The following is a 14,815-nucleotide window of genomic DNA, read 5'->3' on the forward strand; positions in this document are numbered from 1 at the left end:
GTACAATTTTCCATTGTTACAACCTCTCGATGCACCACAGCATCATCTGCAAAAAGCCTCAGTGAACTTCCGATGTCATCCACAAGGTCATTTATGTATATTGTGAATAGAAACGGTCCTATGACACTCCCCTGCGGCGCATCTGAAATCACTCTTACTTCGGAAGACTTCTCTCCATTGAGAATGACATGCTGCGTTCTGTTATCTAGGAACTCTTCAATCCAATCACACAATTGGTCCTATAGTCCATATTTTCTTACTTTGTTCATTAAACGACTGTGGGGAACTGTATCGAACGCCTTGCGGAAGTCAAGAGACACGGCATCTACCTGTGAACCCGTGTCTATGGCCCTCTGAGTCTCGTGGACGAATAGCGCGAGCTGGGTTTCACACGACTGCCTTTTTCGAAACCCATACTGATTCCTACAGAGTAGATTTCTAGTCTCCAGTAAAGTCATTATACTCGAACACAATACGTGTTCCAAAATTCTACAACTGATCGACGTTGGAGATATAGGTCTATAGTTTTGCACATCTGTTCGACGTCGCTTCTTGAAAACGGGGATGATCTGTGCCCTTTTCCAATCCTTTGGAATGCTATGCTCTTCTAGAGACCTACGGTACACCGCTGCAAGAAGGGGGGCAAGTTCCTTCGCGTACTCTGTGTAAAATCGAACTGGTATCCCATCAGGTCCAGCGGCCTTTCCTCTTTTGAGCGATTTTAATTGTATCTCTATCCCTCTGTCGTCTATTTCTATATCTACCATTATGTCATCTGTACGACAATCTAGAGAAGGAACTACAGTGCAGTCTTCCTCTGTGAAACAGCTTTGGAAAAAGACATTTAGTATTTCGGCCTTTAGTCTGTCATCCTCTGTTTCAGTACCATTTTGGTCACAGAGTGTCTGGACATTTTGTTTTGTTCCACCTATCGCTTTGACGTAAGATCAAAATTTCTTAGGATTTTCTGCCAAGTCAGTACATAGAACTTTACTTTCGAATTCATTGAACGCCTCTCGCATAGCCCTCTTCACACTAAATTTCGCTTCGCGTAGTTTTTGTTTGTCTGCAAGGCTTTGGCCTTGTTTATGTTTGCTGTGAAGTTCCCTTTGCTTCCGCAGCAGTTTTCTAAATCGGTTGTTGTACCACGGTGGCTCTTTTCCATCTCTTACGATCTTGCTTGGCACATACTCATCTAACGCATATTGTACGACGGTTTTGAACGTTGTCCACTGATCCTCAACACTATCTGTACTTGAGACAAAACTTTTGTGTTGAGCCGTCAGGTACTCTGTAAGCTGACTGTAATGACTTACAACAACACAGTCACGGCCAGGGGCGGGTAATATACTCAACATAGCATACTGAACCAGCAACACAATACAAAGCAGACTTGGAAGAAATACCACCAACACTGACAAATACAGCCTGTTCGGTATATAACAACTTACGTGCAACTGCTGTCACTCTGTATGTGGGGGTCAAACATGCAGGAATTTCAAAATCACCACACAACATACATTAAAACTGACTTACATATCCATAAAACTGGTAGCAGCTTATACCAAAAGTTAACCATAGAAGAAAACTATCACAGCCGAAATTCAATAGCCCAAGGAAAGAAAGTGCTAAATGAATACACACAACTACGCAACAAAAACCCTCTATGTCACAATTGGAGAACTGTACAAATAACATCCACACCAAAACTACTCGTGAGATAGAAAAACGCACCCATTCTCTCCCTCTTCTCTCTATGCCCCAGTGCTGAACGCACACACACACACACACACACACACACGCGCGCGCGCGCGCGCGCGCGCGCGCGCGTTCAAACCGAACATCACAAACGCCAAATACACTTCAAACTTACGCGCCTCACCCAGACAAACATTCCACGAAACAAATGAATACTACACAGCTACAACAACACGAAATGGCTGCGAAAACTCTGCCCATGTTTGAAAATTCGTAGAAAGTGCGTTGTCAAACGATCATAAGTCACAGAAATTAGCGAAATCACCAAGCCAAAACATAAAAGAAAAAACTATGAAACGCTCTGCTAAACCCGCAACAAAGGATAGGTAGCTGGAATTGTGGAAAGGGGCCAAAATGAGCGGCTATCAGTTACACTCGAACACATGTAACTTTATATATTTGACCAAACATTACAGTACATATTCTTGAACTTAGTTATTGGCTGAATACGCCAGACTGTCTTATGCCTTAAGACCACAACACTTTAAAACTAGGCCGAAAGCCATTATCTCAAAATTCAGACGCCAAAAAGAATATTTAAAAGGTAGAACGCATCACGTTGAGTAAGTTATATGATTTGCCTGAAGACCCAAAAATCTAACACTTGAAAAGCAACAACCTTAATTTAAAGACTGCTGAAGGCCGATAATTTAAGACTCAAGGTAAAATTAAATAAAAAACACAAGGCAGAAGGTCTAATCTTCAATTACACTGAAGGCCCCAAACAGTCTAATGCTCGAAAGACAAAGATCCATAATTGAAAAACGGCTGAAGGCCCCGTGACTTAAAAGTCGAGGTAAAATAAATTTAGACAACAAAGCCTTATCTTAAATTAGGCTGAAGGCCCCAAACAATCTAACACTTGACAATCAAAGAACTTTAATTATAGAACGGCTGAAAGCCCATCACTTAAAACACACCTAAAATAATTTTTATTACGCAGAATGCCAAGGCCTTATCTTTAGACAATATATTAATCAGGCTGAAGGCCCAAACCGTCTAACACCTGAGAAGCAAGGAACTTTTAATTTTAAAACAGCTGAAGGCCCACGACTTAAAACACCACTAGAAACAATTCAACTTTAATTAAAAACCATGTGCTATGGGCCATACAAATACACACAACAGAAAATGAGAAAACGTAGTGCTGCTAACGGCGATCAGAAGTTTCGGGAGTTCGGCCAGCACTTGGAATACTAATGTTCACTCAGATTAGATAGGCAGTCGGCCAAACCATACTCGATCCGACGACAACCCAAACAACAGACAGTCAACAGACCCACTGACAAGCTAACTTGCGCTCCACCCGACCAGTACACAGTAGGGAAAACGTACAAGACATGGACGCCCACAACCAAGCATAAATTAAGCTGTCGAACTACACACCGTGCTGGAGAGCGACAACACACTGAGTAAGGGACACTGCCTAACTTTATGTCAACGGCCATGGCAGGTAACCGGAACGTTAACTGCCACTAGGCAGAATATTCAGCTGGTGCACTTCAATTGTAAATAATCAAATACAATTAGACTCCACCGGACCGTGGCTAAACCTTCGCCAGCTCGAACACACTCCTTGTTGCTCGCGGGAATGTCCCAACAGCCAACAACGAGAACCAAACGGCACAATGTGAACAGTCTTGACTTGCTCGTAAATTAAATTCAAACTCAACTTTCGTGTCCTGGTTCAGTGATCCACGGACTTTGTAGCAGTGGGAACAGCTCCACACACTCCGACACTGCACAGAGACCACAAGCAGGCCCGGCCAAACCACGCCCCATGGAGATTTCCTCGCTGCTCCACGCCAATTGATCGACTGCTCCACATCAGTACCGAGACAGCACTAAAGTAACTGAGCACTCGACATCACAAGCTACATATAGTTTCACGAACACTTGCACGAAGGACTAAACAATACTAACGGCAGTGTGTGTGTAATAACAAGGACAAATCACGAGTCGGCACACGCAGGCAATCCATAAGTGATCGCCGGCCAACATACACGCCGTCCGACAAGACGACCGACCGACTACCAACCAAGGTGGTCCGCACTCAGGTGATATGTATCGGCAACAGTCGGGAAAATCATGGCTGTCCGTACCTCAGTGGAGCCGCGCCCCCATGAAATTCTACTCCATCCTAAGTCAAACACTGCCAGGTCAGAACTGCACTGCTATCGCCTGCCAACTCACTGGCAGATCCGAAATAACTCCGAACACACGACAACTGGGAAGTAATAGCAGTCAGCAAAGATAATACGCCAGTGCTTATACCGATAAGCGCCGCTGCTGCCGCTCATGGGCAGGCAAGGCGGAAACTCAGTGACACCAGTAATTGAAATTAACATAACGAGGTGGTAGCACAGTAAAAACAGGATATCGAATCAGATATGGTGCGAACACGAGCCATGCACGGGTCACACTACAACATCAAAGCCGTAAGTTACACACAAAAAACGTGATACATACTCATTCCTGTTCGTAAATGCATAATGAACAGAAAACAAAAATTAACCTTCGCTGTTTGCAGATGACACGCTGTAGATTGTGTAGCTGACTAGCTACCAACATAAATTCCCAATGGCTTCATGTAAGGTATCTAAAGTAATGCATACATCCACTCTTTTGCCAATCAAGCTACAAGTAGAACTTCCTACTGTAATAAATAACATACAGTGCATCAGGTCGTTTATATATCTCTCAGCTGCGAACTGTAAACAAACGGTGTGTAATATCTGACAACAATTATTCACTCACAATTGTAAATATTTTGTACCAAAGTTTTCTCTAAACGTTAAAATGTAACGACAATTCTACAGTAAGCAAATAAAATAACACTCTAAAGGTAGCACAAAAAGTGCTGAAACATGTCTGGGTAAAACTAAACTGAGAAGGTGTCGGCCGGCCCCTATGGCCGAGCGGTTGTAGGAGCTTCAGTCCCGAAATGCGCTGCTGCTACGGTCGCAGGTTCGAATCCTGCCTCGGGCATGGATGTGTGTGATGTCCTTAGGTTAGTTAGGTTTAAGTAGTTCTATGTCTAGGTGACTGATGCCCTCAGATGTTAAGTCCCATAGTGCTCAGAGCCATTTGAACCATTTGAATAAGGTGTCCTGCAGAAGCTCGAATTCCTCGTCCTACCTGCAGCTAGAAAGTTTGTGTTGGTGATCATCACCGTCGACAGCAGAGTGTGTATGTGTTGGCCTGGCACTGAGTCAAGAGCCATCAGGTGATCACAGTGGATGGCACACAGTGGCCCGGCCAGCACTCAGAAGCAGCATTCCCTCTGCTAAGTGCTTCCCTATGTTGGAACTGGGATATAAATAGCACAGATGTATCCCACACACAGGTCTAGACACACCTGCACAAGTTGTAGCCTGCCAGTTAACATATGCATTACGTGAAAGCTGTTCATGTGACCAGCTGGAAACTAAATTTATGTCGTACATTCAAGGCATGTTAGTAAGGGTAGGCTGTTTCAGTGGTATGAGGTAGCTCTCACTTGTCATCCCAGTGCAAGAGCATGGGCTTGGGTCGGGGAATTTGGTTAGCTCTGCTACCATACTCGACCGTACCGGTCCAAGTAGCATGCAAATACCTGTGGGGTCAGTGGAACAGATAAACAAACATTCATATTCTTCTTTAAACAAATAAAGGCCTGACAAGCTGTCCTATCCCATCCTAATGCACACACAGCAGTGGTAGGATAGATTGTCTAAAAACACTACAAATGAGGATAGCACAAGTGGGCCTCCATTTTATATTTATGGTAAGTGTATTTTTGAATTTACCTCCCTTCTTCTAATTTCCCGCCGTTTTAGGCTCATCAAAAGTGGCACAGGTCGCCATCTTGGATTTGTCAGCTTAATGCCATTTTAAACTTGTCTCAAATGAACTATTTTGAATTTCCTGCCAATTTTCACTTTGGTTAACTGGTCTAGTTCCCCTACATTGGATTCTGTAATTTTCCACCATTTTCATATTTTCACCATTTTGAATGTAGGAAATTCGGATTAAGTATGCCATTTTGGATTGGGTCATCAGATGTGTTGGAGAGGAATGGCGTGAAATCCAGCAGTGTTGCATGACACTGTAAGCATACATCACCTGAAATCTGGTAAACGTGCAGCCTAGGCTGGTAGGCCCTTTCTCCTACTACTCCCTACTACTGTCAAAGGACACATTAAGGAAGCAGTAATTGATAAAGGAGTAAGACCGCGTCGTGAACTATTACCTAAGTTATTAAATCTGCACATTCATCAAGCAATAAAGAAAACCAAAGAGAAATTTGGAATGAAAATGAATGTCCTGGGAGAGGATTGAAACTTTAATATTTGGCAGCGGAATTGTGTAACTTTCAGACGCTGCTGAAAACCTGAAGTATCAATTAAATGGAATGATGGTGTCCCAAAATGAAGTTAAACGATGATCACTAGCAAAAGTAAAACAAGGACGATATAGCATAAACTTATTAAAATGGGTAATTATGAGGGAATTCGAATAATTAATCAGACACTAAAAGTAGTGGATGAGTTTTGCAATCTGAGGAAACAAATTACAGATAATGGGGGATGTAGATACGATACAAAATGCTGGCTCACAATAGCAAGAAAACCGTTCATTAAAAAGAGAAAATTGTTAACACTGAAATTAAATGTAAATATTGATAGTTTTTCTAAAAGCAGTTGACAGGAATGCAGTCTTAAACGTTAGTGACACGTGTAAGATAAGCAGTATAGACATGAGGCAGAAGATTTGGAAATGTGATGATACAAAAGAATGTTACAGATTAGATGGGTAGAAGAGGTAGCTAATGAAGTGTATATCAAACTGAGGAGAAAACGTCTATATGATAGAACCTGACTAACACCCTGGGTAAGTCATTAGTAAAAACAACCCTGATGAGTCAAGGAGTAAGAGTAGTTGACTCTGTAGTGAAGGGGGGTTTTTACAGTAGTTACAGATGAAGGGACATTTACAGGATAGCAAAGCTGCATCCAAGCCCACAACAATAACAAATAACTTGACCAGTTGGCATCTCTATCTCAACATCGACAGGAAGTTGAGAATTAATTATTTTTACTGATGTGTGAGTGGAGATCAGATGAAAAGTAGAGGGCAGGGGGGTGGACGTGGTAATAAAATCGACCTGGACAATATTTCTTTAATCTTAAGATAGGCAACCTAACTTAAATCACCCATATCCGGGACAGATGATGTAAACTGGAGTGCTTGTTTTAGGGTGCAGGAAATATTGTCTTGTTTTATTTTGTCCAGCCTGTATGAAACAGTAAACCCTCGATTCTTTGAAGTCTCAGCTCTGTTTCCAAAGGAATTAGTGTGAAGGTTGGACATGGACTGAAACTATGCTTATAGGTTATTGGAAGTCACTAAGTGCTTTCATTGTGAAACACAGGATGAATGCAGTCTGTGCAATTTGCGCTCCATTTTAAGCAAAAGTAAGTTTCTCATGTTTCTCAGTGTCTATGATGTCATATATCCTGAAATATGTGTCGTACATTGGTACACTTTGGCACGTACAGTCAGCACTATATGTGGATACTGTCTGAAAACTGTGTTGACAACAGAGTAAGTTGTAAGGAAATCAGCTAAAACGTCATGCTTCATGAAGTATTACTGCGAGCCATTTTAATCAGAGGCTAGATTTCCTTACATCTAAATGTCTATGAGATCATATCTCCTGAGCTCTGTGTCGTACAATGAAATAATTTTGCAGGTGTCTTCCGTGGTATAGATGGGTACTGCCTGCAGATTGTGTTGCGCATAGTCAGTGGTAAAGAATTAATAAATTAAGTCTTATCTAATGCTGAAGTTTTAGTACCGAGTACATGAACAGGAAAAAATGTAGATCTCTACAAACTTTTTTTCTTTGTTTACTTTGCAGGGGTTGTCAACTTGAAAAATTTTCATAAAATTTTGAAATTAGTGTAAAGTTTGTCGGAAGTCGTGAAGTGCTCTAATTCTTAAATACCAGATGCATGAAGTCTGGGTATTTGAGCTCCGTCAGTTGCTAACTTTAATACTCATCTCGTTGTATTAAACATTTAATGTAAGATTATACCTCTTCATGAATACATCATGACATCATTTTAAATTTTTAAATTCGGTCAATGATAACGCGAAATTGTTGCCCGTAGAAACCGTTCGATAGGCAACCTGCATTTGGTACAAGATTTTGGGTTCCGGGACAGATGCGCAGCTACACTGACAGGAAAAGAAATCACAACACCAAGAAGGAGGTGTGCGGCATAAGCGAAAGCTGGTAGGCATGTTTCTATATCTCAGAGATGATGTCTACCCAGATTTCGCAGCAGTCGCATAAGAGTAGCGCTAGTAACCCCACTATGTGGATGCAAATCAGGTTTCCTTCAAATACACGTTATTTCGGCGTGGGCGTTTGTTACCTTCGAGACTGGACGTGGTGAGTTGATGTTAGTTAAGAAAGCCTTTAAGGCAACAAAGGCGCCGTTATCCACACCTCACAGAGTTTCAACGAGGTCCTGTAATAGCGCTATGAGAAGTTGGATGTTCCTTTGTCGATAGTGCAGAAAAACTTTGCAGGAACGTTGCCACTGTACATGTTTGTTGGCAGCAGTAGTCATTAGAATTTACGGTCGCAACAAGGAGGGCTCTTGAATACCGAGAAGGAAGGCCATTGTGTTTGGCACATGGGTCTGCGACGTCGTACCTGATCTGCAACAGCAATTTCATCATCAGTTGGCACCACAGTGACACAACAAACTGTAACAAATCTGTTACTTCAAGGACAGCTCCGAGCCTGACGTTCTATAGACTTTGTTCCACTGAATCCAGAAATCCAGACCACCGCCATTTCCGACTTCGGTGGTGTCAAGCGAGAGCTCGTTGAAGGCTAGGTGGAGGTATGTTGTCCCGTGGTGCCAGTGATGCCCGTTGGTTGGTTGAAGGAGGACAGTTTGGGGCTTGCAATCAACCTGCCTGTGTGCTAAGCACATTGGACCGACACCAGAGTTATGCTTTGGGGTCCGATTTCGTATGACAGCAGGAACACTGTCGTGGGTATCCCACCCACCCTGACTGTAAATTTTTACGTCAGGATGGTGATTTGATCTGTTGTGTTGCTAGTCGTGATCACCACTTCAAGGCTTGTTTTCCAACAGGATGACGTTCACTCTCGCACAGTTGTTGTAATCCAACACGCTCTACAGAGTGTCGAAATGTTGCCTTGCCCTGCTCGATCACCAGATCTGTCTCCAACAAAGCACATGTGGAACATCATCGGATGATACCTCCAGCATCATCCACAGCCAACATTAACCGTCCCTGTATTGACCGATTATGTGCAACAGGTACAGAACTTCATCTCACAAACTGACATCTGGCACCCGTACAACACAATGCATGCATGTCTCCATGCTTGGATTTAACATGCTGGCGGCTACAATGGTTACAAGCTAGCAGTGTTTCACATTTGCATTGGATTACCTTGTGCTTACTTTAACCTGTAATCTTGAAATGCTAATCACTTAAATATGTTACCTAGACAAATGTATTCCTGAAATTTTATTACTCTATATTAATTACTCTTTGATGTTGCGACTTTTTTCCGTCGGTGTGTGTAGGCTGATCAGATGTTTGTTTCACAACCCTTACCCAGAATAATCAATAAAACGCAATTTAGTTCCATGTCCTGGTTTATACGTGTCTGCCTCAGTTGTCATATAGGTTCCTTTCCTTTAGCTCACTACCTTTACATTAAAGCGTAATACAGTGAGTGCTGTTGCTGATTATTGCCACAGTTACTAAACGTATTTCATGCTATATCTTGTTTGTCATACCCAAACGTGTATACATTTCTTCATGGTAATAAGTAATGTATATATGCAGACTCGAGCGACAAATGACAATTTGTATCAAGGGAAGGATTCGAAGGCAGATGCGTTAACCACTACACTACCATGGCGCAGTGGCTCTGAGGTGAGGACTCCTCCCTCCTCAGTATAAATTTGCATTCACATGTTAGCCCACTTTGTGTTCCCCGTAAACTCAATCTGCATTTCAGAGGCTCTACAACTGTAATGGAACATCATAGATGTCTAAGACTTAAAAAGGTCTCTGGAGCCGTATAGTTTCATTTGATTAAGGCAGCTGCGCCTGGCTTTCAGGCAGCATCCCCCGTTTCGTTCGATGGTGAGGCACTATTCCAAGACAGTTGGACAGCCAGTGAAATGCTGTTCAAGTTTGGGGGGAATACCTAGAGAGCAGAGACGTGGATAGGAATTTTTGTCGAGGAGGGAGGCGCCCTAGTGTAGTCCGTACAACTGTGGAAAGCCATTGTGTCGAGGTGGCGTAGTGGCTAGCGCATCTGCCTGCGTGAGCAAGAGACACGGTTTCGAATCCCGATGTTGGTACAAAGTTTTATTCATCGCTTCTATGTACATACATTACAGATGTTTGATACCTGACTGGGTGTTCAGAACCAAATAGTTTAATCAGAATCTAACCAATTGCACCACCAAAAACAAACATTGAGATGTGACATCTCGAAACATCGAGGCCAGAATAACACCGCCACTCACTATATGTCAGTCGCAGCATTTGTTGTAGGTGGTACGCGAGGAATACACGTTTGGTATACTGTTGCAATCAAGAAGTCTACGTTCTGAGCGACATTTTTCTGGAAGCTATAGTTACAGGCGCATTAGTTAACTTCTTAAACGATCATATGCATAGTGATAATAATGAAATTACCATGTCTGTTCAGTACAACAGTCGAAATAACGTACTGGGGTTCTTTGCAATCTTGCGTTACCTGCAGACTGAAAGGTCCACAGCTATGTGTCAAATGGCTACAGCTGTCTGCGTAATAGTCGAAAACTAGAAGTAACTGAAGCTCTTCATATGGTTAACCCCACATGTGTGTAACACATAGTCAGATGTAGACTGCGCCAGCAATTTCCCCACACGGGAATAGATCGGGTAGAAATGGCTTGTGAGTTCTGAGGGTGATTCAGCTGCACCAAGCTATGGGTTTTATGCAACCGCAACACCTTCAAAACCCGCACCAGATTTTCACTTTCTCTCACACACTATACAGAAACTATTACTCCTACAGAGAAAAATGAGCAGGAAATATTTGTAGGAAATTTAATGTAGTTGAATTTTGTACTGGGATATGTTATCACTAAAGGCCAGGGTTTTCGAGTTATTCAAGAAAAACGCGTTTAAAGGTCAATTTTGTACGTTTTTCTTCAGAAACTCGGCGGCTATGACCTCTACCGAAAATGTATATCTGCACAAAATTTAACTACATAAAATTTTCTACAAAAATTTCCTGTCCATTTTTTCTGTATGATAATCAGTTTGCACACAGCGAGCAAGAGAATATAAAAATTGGTGCGTGGCATTTGAAGGTGTGGCTACAGCTGTCTGCGTAATAGTCGAAAACTAGAAGTAACTGAAGCTCTTCATATGGTTAACCCTACATGTGTGTAACACACAGTCAGATGTAGACTGCGCCAGCTGTTTCCCCACACGGGAATAGATCGGGTAGAAATGGCTTATGAGTTCTGAGGGTGATTCAGCTGCACAAAGCTATGGGTTTTATGCAACCCGCAACACCTTCAAAAAACACACCAGATTTTCACCTTCTCTCACACACTATACAGAATCTATTACTCCTACAGAGAAAAATGATTAGGAAATATTTGTAGGAAATTTAATGTAGTTGAATTTTGTACTGGGATACGTTATCACTAAAGGCCAGGGTTTTCGAGTTATTCAAGAAAAACGCGTTTAAAGGTCACTTTTGTACGTTTTTCTTCAGAAACTCGGCAACTATGACCTCTACCGAAAATGTATACCTGCACAAAATTTAACTACATAAAATTTTCTACAAAAATTTCCTGTCCATTTTTTTTGTATGATAATCAGTTTGCACACAGCGAGCAAGAGAATATAAAAATTTGTGTGTGGCATTTGAAGGCGTTGTGGCTACAGCTGTCTGCGTAATAGTCGAAAACTAGAAGTAACTGAAGCTCTTCATATGGTTAACCCTACATGTGTGTAACACATAGTCAGATGTAGACTGCGCCAGCTGTTTCCCCACACGGGAATAGATCGGGTAGAAATGGCTTGTGAGTTCTGAGGGTGATTCAGCTGCACCAAGCTATGGGTTTTATGCTACCCGCAACACCTTCAAAACCCACACCAGATTTTCACTTTCTCTCACACACTACACAGAAACTATTACTCCTACAGAGAAAAATGAAAATAGAACTCATAGGTAGGGACTGCTGAATTCCACTGTATATTTGAAAGAACTGATGTAAATAATATTGCAGCTATGATGTCAACTGAAATTGTTCATCGTGTCTTGAGAGCATAACTCTGGAACTGTGCCAATGATATTTAACATGAAAATTTAATATCATGTAGGAAAACAATAGCTCTGGAAGAAATTCAAGTAGTGAACAATAATATTGCCACATGCACAATTTTCATGGCGTCTTCTGTAAACGTGAGAGTTCACTGGTAGCCACAGACTAATGTTTTCATAGAATGAAGCTATTACCACCGTGTTACGTAAATCTTGCAGTGAAAGTTTCGAAGAGGTGATGCATTAGAAATTTGATCCTCAGCATGATGCGAGAAGAAACATCATGCTTTTTACCTATTAATTATCTTATGTGGCATACGATTCAATCATAACAACCCTGTGTCCAGTGTCTATGTTACTTTGATGATAAGCTTCCTTGAAACTTTACCGCTAAGGAAATACAGGGTACTTTCAGTTACTTTCAGCGTTCAACCGTGTTGGTAGTCACAACAGTTTGGCTGATTAAAGGCATTAATGACGAGCTGTAGCATAGACCTGCACAACACATCGTGACACGAAGTCACATACAACGTTTCCTTCCAGAGGTCAGCCACTATAGTAGTTCTGACACATGGAATGAATAAGAAGGTTCCCTTGTGCAATGTGATGGGTGGGAAAGGTCTGGCAGTCTGTGTAGTGGTAGCAGAGATAGTCATCGAAAGATGATATTGTTTGATAGAGGGATGTTATACGACCGCCAGATGCCATAAACTTAGCAGGTCTCTGACAGAGGCATTTTGACACTCAATTTTCCACAAGACAAGTTCATGCCCAGTAGATGTAAAAGGTTAACCTTATTCGTTCACAACTGTGAGCATAAACAACATACATTCTTCAGGGTGATGGGAGACGTCACAACGTGACACAAAAAACGAGGTAACTGAACCTCGACAAAGATAGTGGAAGCCTCCAGTTCAATGGCAGAAGATCTCGCCAAGGAACGAATCGTGTATCACTTTGTTTCTGTCAGATGGAGGGGTATGGACTTCGTTGATTACAGCTCAATATGTATCTTCAGAGCGCGAATTTGGCGGAGAAAGCCCTGCGGCACAGACTTATTTTAAATTATTTTGTCTTGTTATTCCAGTTCCCGAACCGGTAGTGTTAAAGCATTTCAACCAGTATCGCTCATTTTCTGCTATGGTGACTGTAGTTACGGTCTTGAATTATAGCTTCTCGTCTCCAAGTCAGTGGTGTAACGAAATATTTGTGGACCTAATATTGTAGTCAGCCAAATACGTTGATTCGTATACACTAAAGTATGTCTGGAATGATTTGCAGCTCCGACTGACAGCCACACCAGGCAGATGAAAAGAACTTCAAAGTACGAAACAAAAATCGTCATTTAACTAAGGTTGTGAAAGACAAAACTGTAGTTATCTACTTGTAATAAATTGTCCTGTGGGGTTAGCGCCTCTTATGCCTTCAGATGGTGAACAGTGGTGCCATTATAATACTAGAGAAACATTGTTATATCTCAGATTGGACCTTTATGATATCATAGTAACAATGAAACTTACTGCATACCCATCTATGCTATATGCATATGTTTAAGGTTGAAATCAGGCAAGCTGCATTTTTCTTCCAGTAGTACATGGTTATTTAGATCGGATTTTCGGCTTATTGCATCATCATCTGGAAACAACTGAAGAGCGTCAACAAGAGACACTAGTGTGTTGGCAACCAAATATTAGAAGCAAAATCAATATCAACATACAAATAACATACACAAAATCTTTGTCATGACGTTAGTCGAGAAATGTCAAGTCGAGCGCTCTCGCTCCTGTTACGCACAAAACATGAACTGCCGTCTTGAACTTCAGTTTACAAGGTGTATATTACCAGAGTGTTCTGGGAATGAGCGTAGGATAGCAGACTCAGGAATCCTACATCGCCGTTCTTGTTTGAAGTGTCAAGTGTCTACCTGTGTCGCGTCGATCACTGTAATGACAGCTTGTATAATATACCGTTGGGTTTCTTTTGTTGTTGATGAGCGAAGGTGAAAATTTCTTATAATATTTTTAAAATCGTTCCCGTAAGTGTATAGTTGCTATCTGAGAAATGTGTAAAACTTATTTTGATTTCAAAATGCGTACATCTTGGTACAGGGCAACAGAACTATGTAACAAATTTAATACTAAACCGAAATATGTGGAGCGATTTGACATCCAGAGTAACCGGTCCATCAAACAATTCGTCTGCGAGAATCAAATAAAATTTACATATACCATATGACTGCAAAATGATCCAGATTAAAATGTTGGCCCCGAATGTTGCTAATCCTTATCTTTAGTCTTGCAAACAATCACTGTATCAGAAATGTTATTGTCATTACGTAGAAAATTAACATAAAAATTAAAGCTTCTGACAAAATTGCTTGGAAATTAACAAGATAAGACCTTGCTGAAATCTTCTAGTGGTATCAAGCGTCTGAAAAAATATATTTGTTCACGAATACACTCCGACAGTCATTGTACCTTACAGTGGAGATGACCTTTGATGATGATTAATTTGTTGGCGTACCTGCGTGCACGAAACGCCCGTCTGCTCTGCAGCTTGTCGCTATAAGGCGTAATGATGTAACTACTAAAAATCAAATTTGGTTTGTCGTATTTGCGATGTACAATGCGAGACGGAATGTTACCAATTTTCACATAACGCTTCTCAGTATAAATTCGCTAT

The sequence above is a fragment of the Schistocerca serialis genome, chromosome 4 (assembly GCF_023864345.2).
Source record: "Schistocerca serialis cubense isolate TAMUIC-IGC-003099 chromosome 4, iqSchSeri2.2, whole genome shotgun sequence".
Classification (NCBI taxonomy): Eukaryota; Metazoa; Arthropoda; class Insecta; order Orthoptera; family Acrididae; genus Schistocerca; species Schistocerca serialis.